The sequence below is a fragment of the Nematolebias whitei genome, chromosome 7, assembly GCF_014905685.2.
Source record: "Nematolebias whitei isolate Nwh7 chromosome 7, NemWhi1, whole genome shotgun sequence".
NCBI classification, from domain to species: domain Eukaryota; kingdom Metazoa; phylum Chordata; class Actinopteri; order Cyprinodontiformes; family Rivulidae; genus Nematolebias; species Nematolebias whitei.
This window is the reverse complement of record NC_056504.1, coordinates 37,556,475-37,568,976: the sequence shown is the minus strand read 5'-3', so window position 1 is coordinate 37,568,976 and position 12,502 is coordinate 37,556,475. Positions and strand designations below refer to the sequence as shown.

Genomic DNA, 12,502 nt, shown 5'->3' with positions numbered 1-12,502 from the left:
TTTGTATGCATGTATGTATGTATGTATTCTTGATATAAAATATTTTTTCCACACACTGCTCACCTAGCTGTAAATTAAAGGATATGAGATAAAGATTTTTTTTATTTTGTATTTTCCCTGTAGGACACTAAACATATTAAACTATATTTAAAAAATGTAACATTATATGAGCTTATTTTATTATTTTTGTAAGATTATTTGACAAATCGTGCTTTTGCACTTACAGAGTTTCATCTGGAAGTTTTTTTGAGTGGTGTAGATCTCCCTGATGGATTTATATGGCTCTAAGGTGCAATCAAATTATTCAGATAACTAACTTGTTGGCTTGTTTGAATAGTGAAAGAGACTCATGACCTTATATTTGATCCAATTCTGACATTGTGAAAACAACAAGTACATTCTCAAACAAAAGTCATTTTCTTTTAAAGCATTTAAAGCTCACAACTGAAAGGCTGTCGTCTGAACAATACACTTTATGACACTTTAAAATTAAATGGCTCCTAAAAATACTAATGCTTCTGTTGTTGACTGAATAAAGTTGGCACGAATGACAACACCCGTCCATTTAGAATGGGGATCTGGAAGTCCCGAAAATGTAAAACAAACGCTGTCCCTGTGTTTAATTTCACAATCGGTGCATCCATAATGAAAGGGATGGGGAAATCAATCAATCCATCTTTTACTCATTTTGTTCTTTTTCCGGGTCACAGGAAAGTTTGTGTCCATCTAGGGAAATCAATAAAACTGAGAACTAAATAAAAATAGCTTTACTTCAAAGAAGACTTCCAACTGAAAAATAAGTTTAAACTTTCTCCAAAGTATACATTTGTGTATTCTCACTTTGTAAAAGCTCCTTTCATCATACACTGTTACTTTTCTCTAGATGTGTTTTAGTGACTTGGACCGTTTATCATATATTAATCTGAGACTGAACAATGTGTGGGTCACAAACTGCAGGCTGAAGGAGAAAGAAAACAAAGAGATGAGGAGTCGGGAACCTGCAACTGTAAATGAAAGAAAAAGGCTGAACCATCTCATGAGCTACATGTGGAGACTTGTGACAAGAAGTGCATATTTTCAATAAGTCTGATTTATTTAATTGCTGGGACCATATTGTTGTTTTTGTTTGATTGTGTTGCTTTTTGAACATTGAACTGCTAAGCAAAGACAAGAGATAGCAAGTTCATGTTTAATCCTTGTAATTAAACGTCTCTACCAAACTTTCTTCAGATTAGCACAAAGTGAAGTTTGGAATCAGACATAAAAACAAAGAAAGGGGGAAAAACGTTATCGAGACCCGTTTGGCACCACAAATGGGAAGAGAAGAAATCTGCCAATAAAAAAAAATAGTTTTTTTTTCTCCCACAGGAACGGAGGTATAGAAATGAGACCTTTAGAAATTTGCAATTCTTCCACCTGTTTCCTGGGCTGATGGTGAAGGGCTTGGGGAGTTCAGTTCTTCGCGATGCTGTTGGGAAAGGAGTTGATGAGAACTTGGCACAACGGCTTAATGCTGAAAGTGAAAGCTGCCAAATACTGACCATCTCAAGAAAAGAGAACAAAAACAGAAACGAAACGTAGGGTTGATGGAGGTGAAAACCACCGCCTTGAAAGAATGAATTTCTCTGCTGAGGTTTTTCTCCACTCCGACATGATCAGCCTCATTGTCCAAACCCATCAAGAGCTGGGCAGAGACTTTTTTGGCTTTGTCTTTGGAAAAAGGAGAGCGAAATAAAATACATAAAGAGTCGGTAAAAGAGTCACATCTAATTGGTATAAAAAAATGTGTGCTTGTACGTGAGATCATTGTACTGGAACATGGTTGAAAATAAATGGAAATATTGTGATTTTTCAGAAATCGCCAAACTGTGATTGTAAACTCGCCAGTTTTTAATACACGTTAAACCATAAATATCACAAGAAAAACAACTGATGGGTTAGAATGCACTTCATAAGATGCAATCCATGGATTACAGGGAAAATGTTTATAACACACAAAAACAGCAGGGTGTACCATCAAAACTAAGATGATCAAAAAACAAATTGCTCATTTAGATTAAAATGACTTGTTTCCCTGCTCCAACACACCTGATCCAGTGAATAAATTACCATTTCAAGTTTTACCAAAGCCTGTTGATCACCCATTCATTCCAGTGATGTGTGCTGAAGCAGAAAACTTCTAAAAAACATGGCTCTTGAGGACCAGGACTGGATGCCAGTGTTATAGTTTTGTTTCATTTATTGACACATCTTTTTTACAGCTGGTAAAAATTTGTAATTTTCTAATAAATTATGAAACTAGAAAGAAAATGTTAGTTTATATAACCAGGTGGTTATCACGCTTAACTCCCACAACTTGCAGCCTCTATAAATAGACTCTTTGTCTCTTATAAATGATAATCATCCATTTTATGCAAGTTTGATTGTAATAAGATGACTTTTTGGATATAACAATATGCTTAAAAATACAAATCACACAGTTATATTTGTGATGGTGCTAACAGAACTGCTATATTTTATCACTTTTAAAATGCCGATAATTTCAGTGCAAAATTCAAATAAAGCTAACCTTATTTTCATTCTGATCTTATTTCCCCACGTTAGCTTCTTCTGTGCATTTATTTGCTGTCCGGTGGTTTCAAAATGTCAGAAACGACTTGAATTTAATTCTCTTTTCTGCTGAATGACAGAAAATGCCAAGCTGATCACTGCAGGTGCATCAAAATCAAAATCTGTTCAGCTGAGGCACAGGTTTACTTTTATTTGTCTCTTCTCACCAGTTACAAGCATTTATAATGTAGAAAAACATACAGTTTCCAGCGAGTGATAGACTGAGTAGACGTTATTTGATGAGCTAACAAAGAGGCACAAGCCCAGCAGCAAATGATTAGCTAGCATAAGATCAACAGTAGCTGTATATTTGTGTTTACAAGAGGAAGACTTTACTCTCCCTCTGTGTGTGCAGCCACGCAAACTTTCTTGAACTGGCTAAATTAAAAAAATAAAATAAAAAGATCCAATTTTTACAGCACTTTGCATTTTTTCAAGATGTAAACCCAGAGCTGAGGGCTTCGTTGTTTGATTCAAGTGTTTACATTTTTCAAATATGAAAAATACATTCAGGAGTTCATAAAATATTTTGCTAACAGACACACAAACACACTCACAGAGACACTCGTGAAAACATAATTGCCTGCCTTGTGCCTTTCGGTGACAGACGATAAAAAGCCTGTACACACATGACGTTCTTACACACAGCATCCAAATAAACACACAGGGCTTTCTGCTGCACTTGAGCTGAACACACACACATACAAACATCATCTCCGTCCCTCGCACACACAAACGCACACAGATATCCACAGGCAAACATGTACACAGCAAATCAGCATGAATAAATAAGAGATGCTGTTGTTCTCCACAACCTAATCTCTCAGGGAAAAGAAAAAAAAAAAAACTGTTGGTTGCATCTGCACAGATCAGCTCGGGTGAGTGACTGGGACACCGCTGGCTTCCAGAAAACCAATTTGTTAGTTTATTGTCTTGGTGTTTAGTTTGTGGTTATAGTTCATTTCAGCCAGCTATTCTTGTGCATGCTCCTTTAAATGGCATCTATAAAACATGCGGTGCACTCTCTTCCTGTCCTCGTCCTCTCTGTACACTTCAGCGCAGCACAAGAACACAATGCTGCATTTATTTTGGTATTGTGGTGCTTTGAATTTTTCCCTTAAGCACCAGTCAGATTTACCCCAGTAGCTCGAGCCGGCACGTTGAGAGGTGGAACAAATAGCTTTATAAACACATTAGCCTATGAACGCCACTGAGCAGCGCATCTTCAAAATGCTAAAATCGGGCGTAATCGTGTACGTGAACACAGACAACTGACTACTTTTATGGTTTTACTAAACCAAATCTGCAGCGTTGGTTCACAGCCTTTGAAATGATACAATATCCAAGACTTTATTTATTTTATACATATATATATATATATATATATATATATATTTTTTTTTTTTTTTAGGGTCACAGGGGTCACTGGTGCCCATGTCCAGCAGTCACTGTGCGAGAGGCGGAGGACACCCTGGACAGTTCTCAAGAAAAACAGCCATTCACTAGGGACAATTTGGAGTTACCAATCAGCCTAACATGTATGTTTTTGGTCTGTGGGAGGAAACTGGAGTACCAGGAGAAAACCCACACATGCACAGAGAGAACATGCAAACTCCACTCAAAAAGGCCCCCAGACCAGGATTTGAACCGTGGCAACCTGCTCATTGAGAGGCAACGGCTCTACCAACTGTGCCACCGTGCTGCCCATATCAGCAACAATCATGCCCACGTCAAAAGAAGTGGAAAATTGTCAACTTTAATTGCAGATACTTAAAAGTGCTGGAAAAATGGTACAACCTCAATTCCACAAAGTCGGGATGTTGTGTAAAATTCAAATAAATTTGAATGTAAGAAACTGCAACTCATCGAAACCCATATTTTATTCACAGTGGAACACAGTAAACATAACAAAAAAAAGTTCATTTTAGATTTGATGGCAGCAATTAAAAAAATAATAAAACAGACGAATGTTTATGTCTATGAGGAAACCCCTCTTTTTGAAGTTTTTGAGGGGATATTTTCCCATTCTTGTCCGATGTAGTTAGCTGTTCAGCAGTCTGTGTCTTCTTTGCTGGATTATTTGCTGGATTGGAGCATGTGTTCTAAAACCTGTTTACAACTTTCTGCACTGATGGTGCCCTTCCAGGTGTGTAGGTGGGCACTAATACACCCCCATACCATCAGAGAGGCAGGCTTTTGAACTGTGCTGTTAATAGACTGGATGGTCTCCCTTCCTTAGTACTGAGAACAGGAAATGTGTGATTTCTATAAGAAATTTCAGTTTTTGGTTTGTTTAACAACAAAGCAGTTTTCCATTTTAAACTGCAAAAAGTTTACAGAAATGGGTTTTTGGAAGTGTTATTGAGCCCTTGCAGTGATGTCCAGAATCAGATCCAGTGCCGCCTGAAGGTCCGAAGATCATGAGCAAAACTCAAAAGGGACTTCCAGTCTTGTCCTTTGAACTCAAAGATTTCTCCAGATTCTTGAATTTGTTTTGTAATATTGTAAACTATAGATGATGGAAAATCCTAAATATTTCTAATTATTTGTTGAGGAACATTATTGTGAAATTGTTGCTTTTTTATAGACAGTTTTACAAACTGATACAGCTTTACTCATTTTACCTTCTGAGAGACTCAACCGTTTAAACTGTTTCTTCTTGTTTTATAGCCAGTCCTCTTTCTGACCTGTTGCTAAATGCTCCTCCTGCTGCGTCTTATTTGTACCACATACCACATACTTTTATTGCCGCTGTCCCATTGTTGTAAATGTGTTGCTGCCATTAAATTAACCTTCGTTTTAAATTTAAAAAAAGCATATTGTTTCTTGCTTTAAGCATTAGATACATTTCCAGTGTTCCACCATTATTTAAACTTCTGCTTATGAGGTTTGCGTTCTATGTTTACTTACATTCTTTAGAAATCCCCAGCATTTTTTTGAATTGGAGTTGTGCACACAATCCTGTTTGCACAGCACATACGCACACTTTAATATGTTGTAAAAACCAAAATGCTGAAAGGTTTGTTCCAAGCCTGTAAAACCAATATAGACTCTTTTTATTAAGCCCTATTGATCTGACGGAAGGAGCAGGAAGATGGCGGAGAACATAAATTATGCCTGGGGTGCTCCTTAAAACTAGAAACAAGCCTCTTATCGTTATTGTTCTGCACTGTTCTCTTCTTCTGGATATCATCTCATGCATTTCAAGGAGTCTTTCCAAGCGTCTGTCAGCTCCCTGACTTCCTATTGCAATGTCTATGTGACAGTAGTTTTTTTTAAACAACAAATAAAACAGCGAGGCAACCAGTCCTTCCTCCTTATGTTGGTTATTCTGCACAGCTGCAGTGTGTCACGTCCAAATGGCACAAAAGCAACCATTTTGTTTCACCTCTTGTTCAAGAATACGAATGTCATCGTGCAGTACTGCAGTGTCACGGTGGCACAACTTTCGTCTGTGGCTCCAAAACAAATTACTACTTTATTTTTTTTTGCTACAAACTCTGCAGAGCAAGCTTTTTCAAGTCTCCAGTGCTACTGTCAAATACAGTGGACCTGTCACAGAGATCCCATCTCCAGTAATCCCAGGGTGGCCTTTGCTCTGCCTGTCAGCAATAGCAACCAATAACCCTGCACAATAAAACCCTCCAAAACAACAGTGGGCCGCAGGCGGCTTCAAGGGCTACTGACGGCGATCTATAAAACAATATAATGGCTTGACTGTCAGCGAGTGTGAAAGGGAAGATCTACACCTCCTCAGACTCTCTGAGGGGACGTCAATTAATCACAGCAGAATTGTATCACCACGCGATAGGAGTGTAAGGTTATTACTATACCCGTATTCATCCCCGGATGAAACGCGATGATGGCACTAATTGAGGAGGGGGAAAAAACAGCTGACCACACAACACTTGTCAAGCAGATGAAGGGCAAATAAAAGAAGGAGGTGAGCAAGGAAAGAGGGAAAGAAGAAATGGAGAAGATAAAGAGAAGGTTTGTGGGGACTGCGGACATATTCACAATGATGTGTAAGCATGACCATAAATATCTAAAGTCTGCGTGCAACGCAGCTGACGCCAAACACTCGGGACTCTTGTGTAATCAAAGCACAACACAGAAAAATGAAACCATTGTCCTTTAGATAAAGACACACAGCTGGCACTTGGAGTTGAAGCTGTTCCTCTCTCTCCCTTGTGAGGAACTCAGATCCACATTTACCAGGCCTGTTGAGCTTCACTGCGGGGAGTCGTGTTTATTCTGGGGTCCCCTTTCTAAAGGTGCAGAAGATATATATATATATATATATATATATATATATATATATGGAGATGAAGCGCACCTGTTTTTGCAGAGTAAGCTCCATACAAACACTATATACACACAAAAATGTCATATCAAACTTAGGTCGCCCATTTAGCAACAGAAGAACTTAAGAGTGGTCAGGAGTAGCCACCGCAGATTTGAACTTTCAGAAAAATCCCACACATTCAAATGTAATGGTCTTTGGGCGGTTACTGATTTACGTAAAACAGGAATTTTATCCACAACATCCCAGTTTACAGAGCAGGGTCATTCAGCTAAATTGCTCAGGGGGCCACAGTTTCTGAAAGCTAAAAGCTCAGGGGCTGGACATCCAGCAGTTATTGTCATTAAGTACGTTTGTTTTATGGTTTAAAATCTAGTTTTATTTAAAAATGAACCCACTGATGGGACAAACTGAGCTCAGTCATGGGCCTGATTTGGCCCCCGGGCCGCCAGTTGAACTGTTCCGTTATAGAGCATCACTGACATCAGGTTTTGATCAAAGTGCTCCTGAAATAATTAAATCACACACAGATACAGTGTAAATGTATAGACTGATAATAGTTCTATAATTTTATTATACACATGGTTTATTAGTGGTTTATTTTATATTTTTGCTATTTTTTTAATGTAACTGGGATATTGGGGTACACAATTTCGTTCCACCTCATGTACCACATGTGATGCGAATGACAATAAAGAACCTTGAACTTTATAACGGTGATTTTTATATATAAAGCCATGTTTGTTTCATTTGTAATCATTCAATCTATATTCCTGTACCTGCTTTGTCCGGGGCTGCAGGAGGGGGTTGAGGAGAGGACGACCCAGCTGGCACTGGTTAAAATAATTGTGTGCATCTTGAACAAGTTGCCAGTTCATCACACGCTGTTTTTTTATACTTCAAATTTAAAATGTCTTATTATTTTAACATAAATGTTTAAGATATATTGCATATCAGTGAGTGGAATATCAATACTGCAAAGAACTGCATGGACCACAATAAATCAAAGGATATTATATATCAAGTACCATGTGTTCATGTACTGCGTGCTAATAATATATTTGGATGATCCAACGGACTCTCCTTCACGTCAGTGATGACAGAAGAGAATGTGAAAAGGGAGGAAAATGTGGGTTTGTCACAGTTGATATCATCATCGCAATATGAAATGATAATATCACACACTGCAAATTTATCTTATGATTTATAATCATCCAAATTTTGGGACCATTCATTTTTAGATTGTTTTCTCATTATTTTGAATCCATATCTTTAAAAGAGGAGTCAAAGTCATGTGAGTGAGTCAAGCCAGAGCTGCAGCGGCATTTTAAGGTGTTTATGAGCACATAACCTTTTCATTTATGTCTGTGAGAATGAATGGCATGGATATGTCCTTGTTGTAAAGACTAAAGAGAACATTTTATCACACAGAAAAGTCAAGAAGACAGATTCACTCTGCGGGCTCTGTGACCCTGCCTGTCTGACTGACTTGTTCTCATACACCCACTCACTTTTTTTTTTTTTTTTTTTTTTTTTCCAGAGAGGAAATGTGGGACGAAGCATCTTCTTCACTGGCACTTTGACTCGTGCTGCTGCTTCACTTAAATAATACATTACCAGTTAATTGTATTGAGAATTTAGACAGATTAACAGTAATATGGATCAGAAGCTGTTGTTTTTTTTTGTTTTTTTTTATCAGAAATGACTGAAACATGGAAAGGAGTAACCAATGAACATTACTGAGTCAGTTCTGTGCAGTGACATGCAATGCAAAAATAAAATAAAATTTAAATATATCAACTGGGCCACCCCATTGAAAGAGAAAATCTCTGCCTCTGATCAAATGTAAGCAGTCAGTAAAAATATATATTGCTGCACATAATATTCTCTGCTTTTGACAATATGAAGTTGAATATTTGCCAGCCTGCAGCTACACAAGAACGCCACCTCATCAATTCCCAGCTGGGATCACAAGTAAAATCAATCATTTTATCGATCCAGCAGGAGACAATCCTTTAGACAGGTGGAATTCGTGACTTTTGGATTGAGAAATTCACACTTTAAATTCCACAGATTGTCAAAGACCCAAGAGCTGCATTGCCAACCTACCTGCCGTTTTTCTCTCAGCTGATCAATTAATCCAGATTAACGTCCCTTTCATTTATGCTCCATTCCCAGATTCACAGCAGAAACCTGTTCTTCGGGGAATTCAGATTTCCTCCTGGTCTCTTCCAGACTCCCTGGATAACACATAACCTAAACGCACAGGTCTGACACCAGGGCTCTTCAGATGCTCAATCCCAGAGTCCGAACCCCCTCAGAACTTGGTCTGCTGCGCGCATGCAGGCGGCGGACTTGAAAGTCTATAAAAGTTGCTGCTCCTCCGGGGCTGAGGCGCAACTTCCCGTCCGCCCGCGCTCCGCGGCAGCTGGACACCACGCCGGACACGCGCTCATAGTCTCTGGATTAAAATAACGAGTGTGTTTGTCATTTTCCCACAAGCCTCCATTCACAAAGTGCGCATGCAGTTGGACTCTGGGCAGCAGCGTCGTGCAGTTAGAGAAAAGCATCTGAAGCTCTGAAGATGAGAGACTCATCAGTCAGGCTGAGCAGACTGCAGGAGATGCGCTGGTGTTTTAGCGCCTCCCAGCGGCCATTGATGGCAACAAGCATTTATCAATGACTAGAAAATACTGTATTCCTTCAATTGCTTACCCATATTTGATATATACTGCCTGGACAAAAGATAAAGTCGCCACCTTGATTTAACTAAGCAAATAGGTACGAGCCTCCTATGGATAATTACTGCATGGGTGATTATCTTTCAATTGGTAACAAGTTATTTAACCCCAACTGGCGCAATGAGTTGCTTCTCATTTCTTAAACAACCATGATGAAAGACACGTCGCGTGGTCGTGGAAAATATGTCATTCTGTTTGAGAAGGGTCAAATCATTGGCATCAAGCAGAGAAAGCATCTAAGGAGATTGCAGAAACTACTAAAATTGGGTTAAGAACTGTCCAACGCATTATTAAAAACTGGAAGGATAGCGGGGACACATCGTCTTTAAGGAAGAAATGTGGCCGGAAAAAAAAAAATCCCCGAATGATCGTGATCGGTGAACACTTAAACGTTTGGTGAAATCAAAGCAAATAAAAACAACTGTAGCACTCAGGGCTGTGTTTAATATTGAAAGTAAGAGCATTTCCACACGCACAATGCGAAGGGAACTAAAGGGATTGGGACTGAACAGCTGTGTAGCCTTCAGAAAACCACTAATCACTGAGGTTAATCGGAAAAAAAGGCTTCAATTTGCTAGGGAGCATAAAGATCGGACTCTGGAGCAATGGAAGAAGGTCATGTGGTCTGATGAAACAGAAAAGTGCAGAGAATCAAGCTTTCAAAGGCATGAATCGGTTTTAAAATGTGCACATCTTTAAATATTGTTGTACTCTGGGAAACCACAAACAAAGAAATGCAAAACTTCGACAATAGGCTAAAAAATGAAAAGCAAGTTGTTCTTTTAGCCTTTTGGAGACTGGTTCATCTTTTGGTTTTGACAGTAAGAAGCAGTTTGACAAGGAGTGTCCATTTCATGCTTCTGTTCATTTCTCATATTCTTATCTCAGTGTCCTCAAGCTTTAATTGCCAGTCTACAAATACTTCTCTGTAGCTACTGTACATTATCATTTATCCATTTTATTCAGTAGTTTGTTGCATTAGATCTGTCAAAACCCAGAAATGGGTGGAAAAATCAATACTAAGCTCTAAAGCAACCTATAGCATTTGTATTTCAGTAAGTGGGACGACCCTTAGAGAATGTTGCCATCTTAACGCCAAAGTCAAGTGCCTTATAGAAATTTCCATAAACACACACACACACAACATCACACAGATGCAGGCATTAAGAAAGAGTGCACCAGTCCCTGCTGACCGAGTACAAACAGACGTCAGCTCCTCATCAGTGACCAGTCTGGGCTATAAAATTCAAAGCAGATACCAGAGCCGAGCTTCACGTCGCCTCCTGCCTGCCCGTGAATACTGCACACAATATTTTGTATTCTCTTTGCGTCGTTCATATTAAACGTCTCCTAAACTAATCAAGTTTCTTTCTTCCTCGTGCGTCTCGCACATAGACCGAGGAGATGACCTCATTAATCTTTTGAGCATTGTGTGGAGCTGTATGCTGTCATCCCCCGAACGCTGCGGTTCATGACACCGCTCTGCTCATTAAATCATATGACAGGATGAGGTCAGCAGTGTGGGAAGGTGTCTGAAACAGATAAAGCCTATAGTGGGAGCCCAACAGCCAGCTGACTCATAAGGTAATCCCAGTTTGTGAGTATTTGGCATCACAGTTAAGTAATAATCTCTGGTTTTGTAACACACAATAAGAGGCTCTCTGAGCTTGCGGCGTCATGTGATTTGGCACCTTTGAGAGGAACCCTCACCGCCACGGATGGTGCTTTTAGAGTAGGTGGCACTTTGCATAACGCTCACCTTCCTGTGCTCGTCATCCTGCGATTACGCTCGTTTCACACGGGCAACGCAAGCTGCGCAGGTTTCACAGCTCCACGCCGATGGTGGTGCGGTGGCTCAAAATAACACCAAGCTGCAAGGAGAACGATGAGCACTCCACCTGAACCCTCACTTCTTTTCCACAGAAGTGTGTTTGAAGACGGCAAGACGTTTGGAAGATTGCAGACGGGGGGGAATAACAGACATTATGGCCTTTGGAGTGGAGCTCCCCATCAATAATGCAGAGGAAGCAGCAGTTAATGCCCCCTTTAATTCAACAGGTCTGCAGACATCGGTACAGTTATTCTTCCTGGGCTGCAGATGTTCAGTGAGAGGCCTCTACATCAGGCTTTATGGCTTCGTGTGAGTGGCTGGACTGCCGGGTCTTTCTCTCGACCTCAATCCCAACTGCAGAGCCATTAATAGGTTTTCATCAGGGGCCCCCGATAATGGAGTTTCCGACTTCACCAACACTCTGTTGAGCCAGTGGAGAGCTGCATCCATAAAGAAAGAAATAATGCCCACATAAAGCCAGAATATATGAGCTCAATTTAGTGTGAACACTGAGAGTACATCTTTAGGAGGAAAAAAAAAATAGGTGGAGAAATAGCTTCTTCAGAACAGAAATTGTTGCACAGCAAAACAACTTGGTTAGACTAAAACAATTAGAAAACTATACGAGTTTGAAAATTAAAAAAAAAAAAAATAGCTAGAAAATAAATACTGGGTTGATTTCAGCTCATTTGGATTGTGTAAATGTAAGTGTAATAGATTTAAATTTGTCATATAAACAGGAAATAAGAGCAAAAAACACAAGTGCTCATCAGATTTTATTTTGCCTTAATAAACCTCTCAAAGGAGCATGCTGAGAATTAAAAATAATGCTTTCCATTGAAAATATTGCAAATGACTAAGATTTGCTTTGCTATGACCTTTTACACTTTAAGTTGTGTAACTTAAATGTGTGAAAGTGGAGCTGCAAATATATTTATCCAGCATAAATTAGGCACCAGCCTGGGAACTGCTTATGCAACAAAATACAATTTTTTATACTCATTGTTTGCTTTATAT

At 39.2% G+C, this 12,502-nt stretch overlaps 1 protein-coding gene across 1 annotated transcript in view; it reads right to left on the bottom strand.

The window, feature by feature from the left end:
• The window catches only part of tafa3a (TAFA chemokine like family member 3a), a 125,678-nt gene extending 116,309 nt beyond the window's left edge, over positions 1–9,369 (bottom strand). Inside the window, exon 1 of the mRNA XM_037678838.1 lies at positions 9,023–9,369. The gene's annotated coding sequence lies outside the window, so the exon portion shown is untranslated. The remainder of the gene's footprint in view (positions 1–9,022) is intronic.
• Positions 9,370–12,502: the final 3,133 nt, after the last annotated feature.